This window comes from Tenrec ecaudatus, chromosome 1 (genome assembly GCF_050624435.1).
Source record: "Tenrec ecaudatus isolate mTenEca1 chromosome 1, mTenEca1.hap1, whole genome shotgun sequence".
Lineage (NCBI taxonomy): Eukaryota > Metazoa > Chordata > Mammalia > Afrosoricida > Tenrecidae > Tenrec > Tenrec ecaudatus.
In genome coordinates this window covers 162,527,904-162,535,347 of record NC_134530.1, presented here as the reverse complement: position 1 = coordinate 162,535,347, position 7,444 = coordinate 162,527,904, and the positions used below count along the sequence as shown (strand labels likewise).

Sequence of the window (7,444 nt, the reverse complement as noted above, 5' to 3'; positions counted from 1 at the left end):
GGGGTACATATGGTAGCCAACTAAAAAGGAGTGGGGGAGGTAGAAATGGGTAGCAGGGGCACAGGGCACTAACCCACCCAAGGGGAGGAGATTCTTTATATCTCCACAGGGAAAAAAGCAGCAGACTTCAACCTGGTGTTCTGGGATGTGGATGCAGTATGCCGGCATGAAGCGGGGAGACAGTGGAGGGGCCTGAGGGCCAGGCCCCAATCCCAACTATGTGGACAGCCATCCCTTCCCCCAGAAGAATTTACTTCAGAGGACATGACTGAAGCTGCAGCTCGGGAGAAGGACATGCCTGAACAGAGCACATGGGAGCAAGTGAAGGGGGAGGAAGAGAGAGTGGAGCAAATCTAGGTCCACAAAGCCTTGAGGATGATCAGAACAGCCAATGCACAGAGAGGACCATATGGTTGGCCCCACTATGAGACACGACGTCCCTCACTGACCCATGGCCCTACAGGGGACAACACTGCAGACACAGTGTCAGGATTGGCCCGTTCTGACCCCACCACACTGAGGCAAAACATTAAAGGCATGCAGCAGAGCAGCTGGGGGAACAGAGCAGGGAGGTCCCAAGGGAGTGCCAAGGATAGACTTTGGGCCCAGGGTGTGGCGCCCCATCGGACTCCACTGGAGGACACTCCTAGAGGTCAACAAACAGACCTTGAACTATTTACAGGTTTTTCTCTTTTAAATATTTATTTATTTAGTCATTGGTTTTATTGTCAATTTGTTCTCTTTTCTCGTTTTCTTTTGCTATATCTTTTTTTGGGTGCATATTATTATCTCTGCATGTCTATCTATATAAGATAGGCTGGATGAACAGTCTTTAGCAGAAAACAACAGGACCAATGGTTCTGGGGGGACATGGGAGAGGAGGTGGTGTTAACCAACCCAGGGACAAGGGAACACCAAGTGATCCAAGAATCAGTGGCAAGGAGGGTGTGAGAGGCCTGGTAGGGATTGATCAAGGGCAATGTAACTAAGAGTAACTACTGAAACCCAAATGAAGGCTGAGCATGATACTGGGACAAGAGGAAAGTCAAAGGAAATAGAGGGGAAACATAGGAGGCTAAGGGGAAATTACAAAGGTCTAAATAAAGGCATGTACATATGAAAATACATTTATATAGGATAATGGGGAAATAGATCTACATGCATATATTTATAGGTTTACTATTAAGGCAGCAGATGGACATTGGGCCTCCACTCAAGTACTTCCTCAATACAAGAACACTTTGTTCTATTAAATTGGCATTCTATGATGCAGACCTTCCCGACATTATCACTGAACACAAATGTGTGCTTAAGCAAATGCGGTGAAGAAAGCTGATGGTGCCTAGCTATCACAAGATATAGCATCTGGAGTCTTAAAGGCTTGAAGGTAAACAAGCGTCCATCTAGCTGAGAAGCAACAAAGGCCCACAGGGAAGAAGTACACCAGCCTGTGTGATTACAAGGTGTCGAAGGGATCAGGTATCAGGCATCAAAGAACAAAAAAATCATATCATTATAAATGAGCGGGAGTGCAGATTAGAGACCTAAAGCCCATCTGTAGGCAACTGGACATTGCCTTACAGAAGGGTTTCAGGGAGAAGATAAGCCAGTCAGGGTGCAGTGCAGCAACAATGAAACATACAACTTTCCTCTAGTTCTTAAATGCCTCCTTACCCCCACTATAATGATCTTACAAATCCAGCTAGACCAGAGGATGTACACTGTTACAGATAGGAACTGGAAACACAGGGAATCCAGGACAGATGATCCCTTCAGGACCAGTGGTGAGAGTGGCAATACCAGGAGAGTGGAGCGAAGGTGGGGTAGAAATGGGGAACTGATTACAAGGATCTACATGTAACATCCTCCTTGGGGGGATGGACAATAGGGATGTGGGTGGAGGGAGACATCTGACAGTGTAAGATGTGACAAAATAATAATAATTTATAAATTATCAAGGTTTCCTGAGGGTAGGGGAACAGGGAGCGAGGGGGAAATGAGCTGATACCAAGGGCTTAAGTAGAAAGCAAATGTTTTTAGAATGATGAGGGAAACAAATGTACAATAGTGCTTGACATTAAATGTATGTATGTATGAATTGTGATAAAATTTGTATGAGCCCCCAATAAAATGATTTAAAAAATAAAATAAAATAAATAAATACATCAAGGGAGGAAAAGTGTGTTGGTCCAGTTAGATGATGAAACTAGTATGTAGATTCAGTTTTGTGGAAATACCAACCAGGATGAGTATAAAACATTTAAGATTTCATTAGGTTTAAGAATTTAGCTGTGTATTATAAGTGTGTGTGTGTGCGTGTGTATGTGTGTGTGAGAGAGAGAGAGTTATTAAAGGCCCTGGCAGACACAGCTCTACTTCTTTTCTACATCCTGCTCACAGCCTCCTTGGCTCTCTCCCCTGGATGCCAAAGAGTCTGGCATTGGCTCATGCGGAGACTGGCTAGGGCCCTGAAGTCCTTCTCTTCTTGTGTGGTGACCCGAGCTTTCTCCTTCTTGTAGACGTTTCGTATGGGCATCACAGGCCAGGCAGCAGCGTGGCCAGTTGGAGTTCCTCCACAGAGCTGTCTCCCTTCTCTGGTGGGGACCGAGGGCTTCCTGGGGAGGCATATAACCTTGGAGTGATGGAGTAGCAACGAAAATAACTAGGGTTGGGTGGGTAACCACTACATGAGGAACTGTATGAAAGGGCCACGGCATTTGGCAGGTTGAGAACCTCTGGCCTGAGAGTCTCGGTGGATTTGTTCCGCCTCCTCCCACAGGGATGCTGATGGGTGACCTTCTTGTGGATGTGGGCCACCCTCAGTCCTTCGAGGCTGAACCCCTGCCCAGTGAGGACTTAGGTGTGATAGCGCACGGTGGGCCTAATGGGGCAGACTTCCGCTTGTCTGGCCTTTCGCCTGCGGATCTTCCACCCTGACGGGTTGAACCACACGCCGCTGCCCATCCTTGTGGAAGTGGGGCTTCAGGATCATGCCATTCCGGCTGGGCTGCCTACGACCCTCCTCCAAGTGGAACAGCCAGTGGAAAGGGGGCAAGTCCGAAGTGCCGATTCATGTTTCATGGTCCCCGTTTCCCTCTCCAAACAAGAACACATGGTCAATTTACAGAAAATGCTGAATTTTGCCTTCAGTGGAGATTAAAGCACTACAAAATCTCCCTAGTGCCATTCAAGGAATACACATATCTCCTGTGGGCTGGCTCCAACCTGCTTCCTGCTCTTCCACGTACCAGTTTTCTCCCAGTCCTGGCTGATCTGAACCACAGCCCTTGCCTTCCATGTCTTCCTGGACTCAGACTCCTGGGTGCGAAGGGCTCTCCCTCTTTCAGCATTCCTCCCCAGGCAAAGGGGTGGCCTGATTCCTCCTTTTGGCCACAGCCGGTGCCTGTCTAGCTCCCTGTCCTTTTCTACTTGCTACCCCTCTCTGTTTCATCTAAAACACTTCGGCTAGTTGGGTGTTCAGGCTTTCCATGCGTGGCAGGAAGTCTGATTCTTCCCTAGTGATTGAGGAAAACTGCAGGGGCCTACATCTGCTTCCTTTGCCTCCCGAGGCTGATTGCCACAAAGCAGATGTCGGACGTGCCTCCACCCCCCAGCCCCTTTTATTCTCTTCTGACACCAACGATGCCTCCCAAGACATTCCACTTTTGTGACTGAGTTCAGTCACTCATCGCCAGGGTCACACAACTCCCAGATGACACGCATGACTACCATGCTCGTTAGGGAAGCTAACAGGTGAAAATCCATGTGAGAAACGCGCAGAAAACAGTTGTTCGATCAGGACCGTTTCTTCTCTGACGTGCCTGAAGGTGGGCCTCTCTGGCCCTCAGCCTCTTGGCCTGGCTTTTTGCTCTGCTCACACAGTGTTACAAAGTTCTTGTAGGGCATGTCACCTCCCCATAAGTTTCAGCCTGAAGGCACTCAGTTCCAGCTCCCAAACCCAGGTCCCTCAATGAATTGCCCAGAAGTATAAAACTTCACAAGCCAGCTTCCCACCCCAAAGCACTTGACTTTTCTTGCTCTGTGGGCTGGGAAGTCCGGCATTTTGTCTCCTGCTCTGGCTTTGGTTCTCCTTCGTCTCCTCCTCCTTCTCCTCCTCCTCCTCCTCCTCCTCCTCCTCCTCCTCCTCCTCCTCCTCCTCCTCCTCCTCCTCCTCCTCCTCCTCCTTCTTCTTCTTCTTCTTCTCCTTCATCTCCTTCTCCTCCTCCTCCTCCTCCTCCTCCTCCTCTTCCTCTTCCTCCTCCTCCTTCTCCTTCTTCTTCTTCTCCTTCATCTCCTTCTCCTTCTCTTCCTCCTCCTCCTCCTCCTCCTCCTCCTCCTTCTTCTTCTTCTTCTTCTCCTTCATCTCATTCATCTCCTTCTCCTTCTCCTCCTCCTCCTCCTCCTTCTTCTTCTTCTTCTCCTTCATCTCATTCATCTCCTTCTCCTTCTCCTTCTCCTCCTCCTCCTCCTCCTCCTCCTCCTCCTCCTCCTCCTCCTCCTCCTCCTCCTCCTCCTCCTCCTCCTCCTCCTCCTCCTTCTTCTTCTTCTTCTTCTTCTTCTTCTTCTTCTTCTTCTTCTTCTTCTTCTTCTTCTTCTTCTTCTTCTGTGCCCCTTCTTTGGTGACCCAGAGTCTCCGAGATCAAAGAGAGTCAACGTGCAGCCATCCCAGGGGGCAATGGGTGCTCTCTCCTCCTGGCCCATCACTTTTGCTCTTAACCCACCTGCTTTAGGTCTGCCTGTAATGCTTTGGGTGTACAGGAAGCAGAACGGGGCTGGGGAAGAGTCAGACGCAAGGACTTCCTATAGTGCAGACTACCTGAGTGAGGTGTGGAATAGTCTCTTTCCATTTACTTCAGCATTTGGTGAATTTATAAGTGATTCAGCACCTCCGCAGAAATTTAATAACCTCTGACTGCTTGACGGGCAACAGGTTGGGTCTTCAGGGCAACCTTTTACAAGACGGAGAAGGCTCCTACACTCACTGAGGCAACAGTCTGGAGAAGGCAGGTCTGAATCCAATAATCATGCATGCGGAAAGTGGGATGTTATGGGAAATGTTGGTAGTGTGGCACAAATGGTGGTACATCTGACAGCTATGCCTGTGAATCGGACCAGAAGGGGTCCAATAAATCCCCAAAGTCCAGAGAGGCCACATGGTTCTGAAAAAGAGCCTATGCTGGCACTTGTGGGTTGGGATTGGGTACAGAGACTAAGAGGAAACAGGAAGAAAAGAAGGGGGAGAAGTGAGTGCATTCAGATAGAGACCAGCAAGGAAGAGATTAGGAAAGTGGCTGATCTAGACACCCGTGAATGAGATTTTCTGAGTCAGAAATAAGGAAGAAACAAAAAGCAGGATTCCAGGAGCACCTTCAATAACCGGTTTCTCCCTCAACCCGAAATGAGTGTCTTTTCTTGGCACCTAGTAGGGAGTGGGAATTCAAGGGTGAGAAAAACAAACCAGGACCATGCAGATAAACCCCACGTGGATTTCCGTACCCACACAAGGTGGCATCAGCCACCATGCTGGGCACTTGTAGCTTCCCAGTCTCTGTGTGGGTGGGACTGGGGCTCCTGACATAGGATCCCCCCCTCCCTGTCCTGCTTTCTGCATGGTGAGCCAAGTGGGTGACAACCTGGCAAACCACGGAGCCTCGAGCTGCAGGCACTCTCCAAGTCAGTGGGCAAGGTTGAAGGCTTTGGCTTATGGGTGTCAAGGAGATAGAGGAATATTTCAGGATGCCTAACAGATATTCTAGAATTAGGATGGGGAGACATGGTGGGCACCCCCAAAAGTTATGAAATCACGATAAATATAATAAAATATGACACAGTATTATGGAATTTAACTCACTACCATTGAAAAACAAAGTAAAAAAAAACAAAATAGACTCTAATGAAATATCCACAGTTTACATGTTTCCAGATTAATGTCAAGATTGATTTTTTTCCCCCACCACCTTATATGCATTCATGTTAACAAAGATGCATTTTATTGTTCATATGGTTTGGAAGCTGCTGTTTTATCAGCATAAGTTGAGAACTTTCCAGTATGAATCAGTGCTCTTCTAACAATCTTTTAAATGGTTGTGCTGTAATTTCAACACCGAGATCCCATCAATTACTGAGTAAATTCACTCTTAATAAGCATTTTCACTGTTGCCAGATTTGATTTATTAGAGATGATGTTGAAATGAACACCCTTCTGTGTAAAAACTTTCTGTACACGCATGAATATTTCCTAAAATTACACTTAGAGACTAGGTTTGGTGGCAAAAAAGAATCAGGCATATTATTAAAACCTCTGACTCTTTTCTAATTCACGCTCATCATAGCTTGCATCACAGGACCATCTCTTCACTCTGGATCAGCCTAAGTGATGTGATTGGCTCTGGAGTTATCTCTACACTCTTTCATCACTGAAATTAGCAGTAATGTGAAGCCAACTCATAGCTTATAGACCCATGTGATGCGAATCTCTCAGATCAGTGGTAGTCATCAACTACTCATCATAATTTCTGTGTTACAGTTTCCAAATATCTCCGGAGTATTTGCTAAGTGTACCCGGGATGTTTGTGCATCACACACACACACACCAATGCTCTGTCATCTGCCTCACGCCCTCTTGATAGCATGGACCACATAACCTGTCGAGGAAATGGTATTTGCTCCCCAAAGACTACTGTCCAAACCAAAATCAAAGCCAATGTCATTGGGTTATTCCAACTCATAGTGTCTCTAGATAGGGTTTCTGAAATTTTACATCTTTATAGGGGCCCATAGCTTCATCTTTCTCCCATGGAGTGGTTATCAACCTGATGTTCACACAACAGCACTGCCAGCACTCCTTCATGATCTCTGCAGTCCCTCTGAAATCTGTGTTGCCGTTTCTATTCCAAGAACCATATCATGGACACCCCAGGCCTGCTCAACACAATCCTGCAAACCTAGGGATCCCCCCAACTCTAGAGTGAGCACAGATAAAAGAGCCATGCATGGCCGGGGGTCTGGAGACTTGGGCTCCAGGTGTGATTCAGAAACAGGGTTCCTGGGTGCCCATCACTAATTGTCTCCTCCTTTCTGGGTTTGAGCTTCATGACTTACACAATTGAAGTGCTGCTCAAGTCTCCTTTCACTCCTAACATTTTAAAGCTCACCGGCAATTCAGGCACTTCTCCAGTGTTCACCTCACCTTGATCACATTCTCCTTCTGCCATTTACTTAAAACGAACCTTTTTTTCCCTGTGGATTATTCTGGAAGAGACGCTATATGGACCTTCTCTCTCTCTCTCTCTCTCTCTCTCTCTCTCTCTCTCTCCATGTTTGTATGATAAGAACATGAGCATAATATCTCCTGCAGAGATGTGTATATATATATATGTGCAAAAATGTAAGCTTCTTTGTTGGTTTGTCTCCATACGTTGACAAGGCACATATGAAGGAAAAT

At 47.1% G+C, this 7,444-nt stretch overlaps 1 pseudogene; it reads right to left on the bottom strand.

Annotated features, from left to right (window-relative positions):
• Positions 1-2,372: 2,372 nt before the first annotated feature.
• LOC142437610 (large ribosomal subunit protein eL13 pseudogene) lies at positions 2,373-7,214 on the bottom strand (annotated as a pseudogene).
• Between the last annotated feature and the right edge of the window lie 230 nt (positions 7,215-7,444).